Source organism: Anser anser (assembly GCF_964211835.1).
Source record: "Anser anser genome assembly, chromosome: 3".
Classification (NCBI taxonomy): Eukaryota; Metazoa; Chordata; class Aves; order Anseriformes; family Anatidae; genus Anser; species Anser anser.
In genome coordinates this window covers 21,413,189-21,424,040 of record NC_139722.1, presented here as the reverse complement: position 1 = coordinate 21,424,040, position 10,852 = coordinate 21,413,189, and positions in this window count along the sequence as shown.

Below are 10,852 nucleotides of genomic sequence, written 5' to 3'. Positions count from 1 at the left end.
TTACCATGAAAACTGGAATTCTAATTTCTTATTTTCCAGGTGGACAGACTAAAAATTGCACTTGCTTTCTCCTTCTGGATCACAGAACAGATGAGTTGGAAGGAACCTCTGGAGGTGTGCAGCTTGACCTCCCACTTCTTTGCACCCTCCCATCAGCTATTTATATACATTGATAAGATCCCTCTGAACCTTCCCTTCTCCAGCCTGAATGGTCTCAGCCTTCTCAGCCTCTCCTTCTAGGGCACATGCTCTTTTTATCATCTTCATGGCCCTTCATTGGACTCTCTTTGGTGTGTCCATTTCTCTCTCGTACTGAGGAGGCCAGAAAATGACACGCTGCTCAGATGTGGTGTCACCAGTGATGAGCAGAGGGGAAGGATCACCTCTCTCAGTCTGCTGGCAACACTGCTATCAACATTTCCTCCTTCAGTATTTCTGAATGTTCACTCTGTCCCAAGATCTGGGTCATTAATGATGTGTGAGATAGTGTGTAAAGTCCTGCTAAAGTCAAGATAAACACCCACTGCTACCTCCTCAACCACCATGACATTTCTTTTATTGTAGAAGGCTATCAAGTCAAGCACAATTTCCTCTTTGCAAATCCATGTGGATTACTCCCAGCCACTTTCATGTTTTTCATATGTTTGGAAACATTTTCTAGGATTATTTGCTCCATCACCTTTCCTGTGATTAAGGTGAGGTTGACTGGGCTGTAGTTCCCTATACCTTCCTTCTCACCCTTCTTGAAGACAGTAATATTTTTGCTCTCTTCCAGTCCTCAGGAACCTTTTACAATTGCAATGACATTTGAAAGATAATGACATGTTATCTAAGATAACAATTGAAAGTGGCCTTAGAACAACATTGGCCAGCTTCCTTGTGGGTGCATCCCATCAGAGCCCATGGACTTGTGTCTGTCTGGTGTGTTTACATTTTTCCTAAATAATCCTCCTCCAGCAAGGGAAAGCTTATCTTTTTTCTCCAGTCTCAGGGCCCTGGAATCACTGAAAGCTAATACCAGTAAAGACCAAAGTGAAGAAGAGATTCAGTATCTCATCCTGTTGACTATCATGCCCTCTGTCACCAGCTGCCCTGCCCCATTCAGCAGAAGGCCCACATGTTTCCTAGTCTTCCTTTTGCTGCTGATATACCCGTAGAAGACCTTCTTGTTGCCTTGTATATTCCCCACCAGATTTAGCTCTAGGTGAGCTTTGGCTTTCCTAACCCCATCCCTGCATGCTCTAGCAGCATCCCTAGGTTGTGATCCTTTTTGTCTCGCTTCCTCCTCTCAGTATCCAGAACTCCACCATTTCATGATCACATAGCCGAGGCTGCACGTGGCCTTCACATTCCTAAGTATTTTTTCCACTTGTGTAAGCATGAGGTCCAGAATAACACCTCCCCTCCTCAGCTCTTGTTTCTGAACTGCATAATCCTCAGTGGGCAAAGGCGGCCAGATCTCTGCTGGGAAGTCCCAGAAAAGGACGATGAGGCAAACCTTACAGGCACTGGTCACAGATAGGGAGGCAAGGTGAAGGCATGGTAGATTCCTCCACATTCCTTACTCCCTGCCTCGGGTCTTGTTTCAAGGATCCAGCACAGTGGTGCAAAATATTGCATAATTCATGTTGCCTGTGCATGGTATGAAGCTTTTTCTGAAAGCCACTCTGGCACTCCCAGTAAGGTTGTTCTGGCACTGGCCCCATGCCCCAGGTGCTTGCTTCACAAACTGCCCTGTGTAACAGGAACTTGCAAAGCTGGGAAAGGGTGAGACACAGCACAGCTGTTTTGAAGACCTTTAGGTAAGGGAACAGACAAATCTGACATCCCAGGACCTTTGCAGTGCTTATGTCAGGGACCAATACTAATACACTGAGAGCACATTTGAAATTCTGGAGGCTTTCACTTGTTGGATCAATTCAATCTTTGTTATGGAACTATAAGATGCAAAAAGCTAGTTTCCAGAAATAAACTCATGATGGATGCTGAGATTGTCTGAGGAAGAGGACACAGACTTGCATCTGGTTCTCTGCCCCACGCAGAATGTGTAGACCAATTGAAGAAAACTTTCTGAGGACACCATAGAGGCTTTCCAAACTGAGTACTGCAAGAGATGGGCATTGAATAGTCCATTACAGATGACAACCAGTGCTATCTAGGTGTACATCACAGAAGTCACCTTGCTTCCCTCATACTCCAAGACAGAAGTTACCACGTTACACCTGTTAACACTGGTATTTCTACATGAGCTTGAGACTCAGTCCTTCCTCCTTACCATTCTTTTCCAACCTCTTTCAAGCTACTTTTCCCAACTGTCAAACAGTTCTCAACTTTTCTGTCCTCTCTCCGTAACTGAAGACAATTGATTTCCCCATCCAGTGCCATAACATAGAGTGAACATACTTTTGAGTCTTTGTTTAATATCAACTCTCATCAAAAACACCTGCCTATGTGGAAATAAATTTCTGGTTGTGTAGTTTGCCTGACCTAAATTCCTGAACTGCACTCACTGCCAGACCCTTGGTGAAGCAATCCTGCTGTGATGAGGATGTTACAGGGGCAGTAGTTCTCGCTGGTTGGCCACGTTTCTCACAGAGGCACTCAGACACAGACCCGCATGCCCTACTGAGTCATTTATGTTTTGGGGATGCCCTCTGTGCCCTGGCTGAAGTCATGCTTGTCTCCTTCTGTGTGCCAGCACAACAAGTGATGTGCTTTCTGCAAAGGGCATGGCACAGGGGCAGTAATGTAAGATGTTCTCCCCAGTTCTCAGGCTTTGAATTGTGTGGAGGAAAAAGCTTTTACTCCCTGCTTACATCTTTGGGGCAAGTGTGGTTTTCCTGCTTGGGGACCCAATGAAACATGCAACTGATCTGGGATACCTGCAGGCCTGGTAGTACAGGGTCCCTGTGGGTCCAGTGCAGTCCATGGAGCTCAGCTAAGAGATCAGTACAGGTGTATAACCGTGATCATAATTGTTACATGTTTATCCTTTTCTATCTAAGGTATGAAAGATGATTTAACAGTGCAACTTCTGAATAGCATTGCACTCCCTATGCTGTTCAAGGCTCTGTCATTTCTTCCAGATTATGCAAAACACTCCAAAATATCATTGATCACTTTTGAATGCCTCGTATTTTATTTCTTAATTATCTTACATGCCTCCTATTAGTTAGCCATGACTAGTTTGCACATGTTTGTGGACTGCACTGACTGCACTGTAACACGCACATACCTGAATAATACATGGCATGATTAACGGTGAGCTCTTCCTGAACACCAGCTCTGCTGATGGAGAGATTGAGTGCAGCTATCTGGGTGACCTAAATTGCTCCACGAGCCGTGGCTGCTAAGAGAGAGTGAATAAGTGAAGGCATTATGAAATCATGTTTTCCCTTGTGGTAGCTAAAAATGGCTCCAACCAAATAACATGGACTCCAGGTTTGCTGTGGGGTATGGTGAATTTGTATATTTCCAGTTTCTCACAGGAATGGAGTAAAAAAATCCCTTCTCTGAAGGGCTACTTTACTGAATAACAAGAGGATTGAGCAAGAACTCCATCATCTTGCTGAAGGAAATATTTCCTAGTTGTGTTTGCCCTCTGCCAATGGACATTTTCTCAACTGTTTCATACCAAAAGGTTTGCAGTAACAGTCACCATGTGCTCCAGGTACATGCAGCCACAGCTCGCTCGCTGTGCCATATACCTGCCGGCAGCCCCTGGCCCCCAGCATCAGCAGAAGCAGAGCAGCTGCATTGAAAGAACAGGCCGGAAAGTTCTGAGCATCCTGAATTTTCACTGATAATGTGATGGATCATCATGTTTCAGGTTTTTGGAAGAATTTTCTGCACCCAAAGGATAAAAAATGTAGTGACTGTTGTAGTTAGATCAGGATATATCGCCTCTTAGTTAAAAATTCAAAGGAAAACATGATTGCATCTAACATAGTAAGCAAGCACTGTATGGCTTTGCACCTAGGTTTTGTACTATAGTTGTTTTTTCTTGTTTACAGTCAATATACATATGAGGCCTTTAAATGGTTAAGAAAAATACCAAGGAGTAAAGGGATTTTTTAAACATCATTTTGAGATACTGGCAGTGTATTTTGGAATGTCCTAAATTCTCAAAACAAACAAACAAAAAAAACACCAAAATTCTCAGACATTTAGATGAATTTCCTATTATACCAGGGAAATTATTTATTTATTTATTTATTTATTTTGCTGTGATAAGGGCACATCAAATCCCACAGCCCTTCAGAAGAGAAAAAAAGAATTTTGATGACACCTTCCAGGGACTGGGGAAGTTGTCAACCAAGTAAATGTGGAGTTAAAACGCTGTATTTCCATTTCACGTTTTCTGCCCTAACCAAAGACTAAGGATTGGCACCTGTTTGTACTGCTGAGTGTTCTTAGAATCGTGGTAGCTCAGCTGTAGCAAAATCAGTCATCCTCAGAAGAGCACTGTTAGCTAGGTCTATGGCTTGTGTGACTCTAGAAAAGACCTTTGAACATTTTGTTTCCAGCATCCCAGCTGGTGAGTGTGTAGAATTCATTTGAGTTCATGGGACACCGAGGGGATCCCTACAATGCAAAATCCAATATTAGGCCACCTAGTCATGGTCATTTTTGTCCCTTCCAGAGAGCGGTTTTTGCATTTATTTTTATTTCTCTTGGAAAAAAATCAAATTGTGGTCCTACTTCTCCTTTGGCTGAAGTGATAAAGTGGGGTTAGCAGCCTCTGTGGACACAGACTCTGCTGCTACTTTTTAGATTGTAAATTGACAATTCTTTCAAAATCATTGAAACTAAACATTTCAGTGTTTCTAGCTTTTTGATGTTGTACAAAATATAAAAATCCGTTCATATCCATTCAATATCCATGGTGAAAATTTTCTTTTCCTAAGATGGATATTTTATTTTCTGATATAAAAGTGTTGACTGTCTTGCCAGTGTGATGTATCCCATACAAATAGTTAGCAATCCTGTGATTATTTGTAATTTAAGAACATGAATACTGTGAAGAGTTCATCAGTGTGACCTTTCTCTTTGGCTTGCTGCCTAATTAGGAACATTCCTCTGATCATCTTCCACATCAGCTGGCTTTGGTGCTTCTGTTATGTAAACACGTGGAAGTGGCTATACATATCAAAGTGATTATTAAATCATCAATGTCTGCAATCCCCAGAAATGTTTGTGTCACTGATATTCATTTTAATTGCTAACTAGACAGTGCTAATTAGGGGAAATCCATGATACTGTAATAGGTCTGTCTGCTTTTCTCTTATGGTGGTGAAACTCTCCTAGGAAAGTCACTGAGGAATTCTGAAGATAAATTGCTCCTACTGAGCCATGCGTACAATGGAATGAATAGAGATATTATAAAGTCATGATAAAAGCATCATTTAATGATTTAGAAAGTGATTCATGTTTTAATATTATCTATCGGTCTGTCTCTCTGTCTGTCTATTCTTTCACAATCCCATATTGCTCCGCAACAAAGTGACAGGTATTCCTAGTTCTGGAGAAGGGAATAGAGTCTGCATGTGGCTGTGTTTTGTTTCAGGTTCTTTACAGTATTTTTAGATTGCATGATTTTTTATTGGTTGATAGATCAGAAATTGGATGAGGGATGCATATTCACAAATGGGTCTGCCAAAAAGAATAAACAAATGAAAGGTAATAAAGGAAAAGGGGAGAAATGTTGATGCATTTCATAATTCTGTTACATGCTTGGATCTCTTCAAAGAACGAATCTTTTCAGAAGGAGACTGGAAATATTTGTCATTGTGAACTGTGCTCTTATTGATTTTTTTTTTTTAAGCTAGGTTCAAATCCATATAACCATTTGGTGACATAGCGTACTTTCCCTCCAGCACTGCTAATACAGAAGCATTGAAAGAATAGTGAAAGCCTGCCCAGAATATTAAATATTGAATGCATCTAAGGCTATAGATTCACATATGGTATTTATGATCAGGAATCCAAACCAAAATTCTCAGGATTTTGAACTACCAGCTACAAGAGAGAGACTGCAAGAAGGAGGAGTCCTATCCTTTATTTCTGCAAAAAAATGAGCCATCGGATGCCTCTGAATTTGGCCTTTCTCAACCACATGTATTACAAATCCCTGCTAACTTTCAAAAATCTTTGTCGCACACTTGTATTGAGGCATTAAAATATGACCCTTCCTTTTTTTTTTTTTTTTTTTTTTCCAGGACTGGAAGAACTTTCACAACAGTTCATGCCTTTTATGAGGGCTATGGTTGAGAAATTAAGTTGCGCAACTACAGATTAAGGTATCTAGCTGTAATTTGAAAGTGTTGGCTTTGTTTTAACTTGGTGCTTGTTCGCTTTACTGTAGCTATCTGTCATTACTTTATATCTCATAGAACGCAAACTGCTTTCACTGCAAATATATTTTTATTTCATATTTGTGCAACATCAAGCAGCATGGGTACTTCTGGACGTGGGGTTTCAAGGCATGCATGGTGCAGAGAGCAGCAACCTACAGCTTTGGGTGTAATCTGAGTTTTGTTTACATGTTAGCCACAGCACAAAGCCTGGTGCAAAGTAGATGGCTGCCTGGTTAATTCACAAAAGTATTGAAAGCTGTTGCAGTTACACGTCTTGTCCTTCACAGCTTTTAATCTTTGCCAATTTAGTTGATTTCTCTTCCTCAGAAAGTGCATGGGTTTTCTAAAGCCAACAAAAGAAAACTACAAAATTAACCAGTTCAAAAGACTTCAGAGAAATAATTAAATTTGTAATAAAGAGAGAAGAAACCTTAGGTCTGAAGAGCGGAGGAAAAGAGCTGAAAAGCTCTCAGAAAGCCACTGGTTAATTCTTATTAGACAATAATACAAGGAATTAGACTGATTTTTAATAGCCTATTATTATTACAAGCCTTTATTTCTCTAATAAAATAGACCATTCTTCTGTCTGTACCAATCCTCACATGACATAATGTCACATATGTCAAAATGTTTTTCTCTACTCCTTTGATCAGCAACTCCCTTTTAAAATTATCTCCTCTCAGCTCCTTTGATCACCTTTGACCGACTGCTACAGCAAGGTGCACTACTACATTGAGAAGAGCAGGAGAAATCTCAGAACACAAAACATATTTATATGAAATGCAAGGTAGGCATATCTCCAAAGCAGAAAGTCAGAGTAAAAGATATATATGCTAGTGCAAGGAAGAGGCAGAAGCAAGCAAAATTGTCTGGTGTCTCTCTGGTGCTGCAATTCATACATTGCCTTGGGGTTTCAACAAACAGCATGAACCTTGGTGGCTGGAAATCAATAATATAGATTTCATCTGCAAACAGATGCAATCTCTGCCCCTTTATGGGAGGAGCAGTTAATACCTCAGGCAAATGCAGTGCATGACTTTCAGGTGCGCCTAGCATTTCCATGGGGAGCATTGCATAATGTTGCTAACAGCTTTATTTTCATAATAAACCCAATGAAATAATCCAAGGGAAAAGACTGCTGGGGGAAGACAAATTCAGGAGCAAAGCATAAAATAACTGATTCATAAACAGTTTATGAAAATCATGTAAGTAAGACTTTAGGAAATGTTAACAGAAGAGTATAATTTGCCAGAGAGGATAACGGGATATATGACACCCCTTGAGCTACCAACAAGTCATGGGCTTTGTTTTAAAGAATTTTATGGATTTTTATTTTCTAGCCACTTTTATTTCAGCCTGATATTGCCTGATATTGCCTCCCTCCCTTCTCTCCCTTCTTCTCAGTGTTGCTTTTTGTTTGTTTCTAACTTTCTTTCTTCCCCTATTTTTCCTTACATTTCTTTTGCGGATACAAATATTTTCCCTTTAGCATCTGCATGTGATTTCCCCATTTTGATGTAGTTTTCATTTCTTTTTGCCTCAGTTTTCCACCTGGAAATAAAGATAGTGTTTCCTAATAGTCTGATGGGATGTTAAAAAGTTCCTGGATGATTTAAGAGTGTTTCATGACAGACATAAAAGCAGGGATAAAGCAATAGTTATGGAGAGGAGTTATACCTGTTAGAAAAAAAAAAGATATCTACAGGTGAAATTGCCTTTACTTCCCTGTCTGATGCAAGCTGTGTCTACCATGTTTTATCATGGCACATGTAAATCACAAGACCTGTCTTTTTTTTTTTCTTTCCTTTTGACTATAGTACAATTGTGAAAACTGCAAACAGTTTAAGACTTTTGTTCCAAAGTGTCTTTCACTTCGTTACACATTAATAGCTGTGGTAGTTGTACATTCACATATTAAGATATTATCCAATTTTAGAGTTAACAGGAAAGCTTCCTTTTCAATGCATTACCACTGAAATTAGCAGTATAAAATTTTCCCGGAGACAAATAAATGAATCTTTATATAGCACTCCAATGGCTTATAAGTTATTTCTCTGACTGGAATGTTAACAGATATTAAACTTTGTTATTAACAGACTACAGAATGTATATTCATATGTTGAGGTTTTAAGACTAATGGGGTAATGTGCCTACACTCAGTAGTACAGTCTTTTGCATTAATGAGAAAATGAGAGCTCTCTAAAACCCTTGTCACAGCAGTTCTGGTCCTTATCTGTAAAAAAAAAAAATTAAAAAATGTTACACATTGGATGCCCCTTCAAAATATTTATTGTTCTTTGAAGTTCACTTGAAAAAGTAATAACAAATTATGTTCAACTTTTCAATGGGATTTGTTTTTGTTGTCGTCATTCTAAACTGTTCTAAATTAATGTATTTCTCTTTGGGGTGGATGTACTCTGGGTGTACTGCTTCCTCCACTATGTACTGTGATGTTTTGTTTTGACCTGCAGTTGTTCCTCCTGGCAAATATATATTGATTGCACAGATTTGTAACTTAGGGGAAAGAATCAAAAAATTTGGTGGGAAAATTTATTCAGTACTTTTGTGAAAAACATGAACTCAGTACAACTCACATTTTTTAATGAAATACTTCTGTTGGAAGATTTTTTTATCAGCCTTACCATTTTGATATCTACATTTATGTACACTAATGACTCACACATCCTTCCCCTGCTGATTTTCAACACCTTTACTATTGTTTTCACAAATGGCTCTTTCCTCTTTCATTCTGAAAAATACAAAGACGGTTGTAATCAATCCTTGCCTTGACTTTCCTTGCCTTTCCAACAATAGCTTTGTTTTTTGGCTTAAGGCCCACGTCTTTTTTTGAGATAGTAGCAAACCACTTGATCTTTCAGATTTGTCTCCTGTGTTGTGCTGTATCAAAGGGATATACCAAATGTCACCACGGCTCAGTTAGCACCATCTTAAAATGCAGGTTGAGAGTTTAAAATGACCTTAAGAAAAGAGACTGAAAGCAGCAGTGAAGAAGTTGTACTAGACAGCCACACTCTCTGTAAGTTAATCAATGCACCAAACGTTGAGTTTATCTTTAACTAACATGTCTATTCCTAAGGAAGTACACATGCATTTTACACTTCCTCTCCACATCAAAGTACAACTGTTATCCCACATATCCTAAGCCCCATCTAGCTGGGAGGAACCCAACTTCTTTTCCCACATGGGGATGTTCTGCTAATTAATATGCTGTTTCTGCAGTGTTTCTTCTGGGGAACTCTGGATTTGGAATATTTTGGGTTCACCATACTCAGGCTACTTCCAGTCACACGTTGATGGGGATTTTCAGAAACAGCCACTATGACCAAAAAGTTATATATCAATAAATGACTGAAAAAAACAAATCACAACCCCTCCCTAAAAATCATAGTAGCATTATGGCTTCAGACACTGAATTCATGATGACCTCTTAAGTTATGAATGTCGTTTGAGGGTAGGATTCCTCTCGTCTAACGTTAACTTGCCAAAGGATAGTAGTGTAGTCTAATCTAGTCATCTAGACCCCTGATGCAATCAGCAATGAAATATAGGTAGCTCCAGAAATGATTCATTCCTAATAGTATTCCTAATCTTTAGATAGATGGGATGTGTCACTGACTGTAGAAAGGGCTGGGGTGAGTAGCCTAGGCCAGGGGGTTAAAGACAGGTGAGATGTGTTGTGCTGCTGGATATTGTTTGTGTTAGCCTGCCCCAGTAACAAAGCAACACGCCTTAACTGTAAACTGCCTACAGGCTAGGCTGCATCACTCCTCGATGGGAGCACCTGGACAGTCACGGCAGCTCAAGGACAAGAGCTGGCACGTTGCACTGCTGAGGCCTCGTCATGTGGTTGAACCCTCAGTACCAGCATCTGTTTGTAAAAGTGGCTCTGAGATACTTCCGATAAAGAGAGTTATGACTGCAAGGTTGTGAGTGCTTTTGAAATGTTACACCATTTCAAAGAGCTCAGGCTATTACCAAATACTGTAGCGGCCCTCCTCTTGGCCACAGTAACATGTGGCTCTTTCTAACTGCAGGTACCACCATTAATTAATTAGTGAATCACACTGGAAACCTTTGAGCCTGAGAAGCAAAACATCATATAAAGGCAATGTCTAGTCCCTATGACTTCATTAAAATGGTTTCTCACGTCAGCTCTGTTTTACCTCAGAAGCTCATCAAACGCATGCACAATAGCAGACCCATCGTGACTATCTATAATGAATTCAAATAGTCCAGCTGACCTCTCGCTTTATCCCTGATGCACTTTTCTTGTATCCTCCCACACAACTGAAAATCCCATCACCACAACTACGTCTTATTCTTTCCACAGTCTGGGAGCTTCCTGGTTCTCCTCATTCCTTGTGTTTTTAACTGAGAATTCTTATTGAACTGATTTCGTTTTCACCTTCTTGTTCAGCTACGCTGTCTTTTCTCTTACTTCTGATGGATTTGGTGCTACGCTGAACACTTCTCCC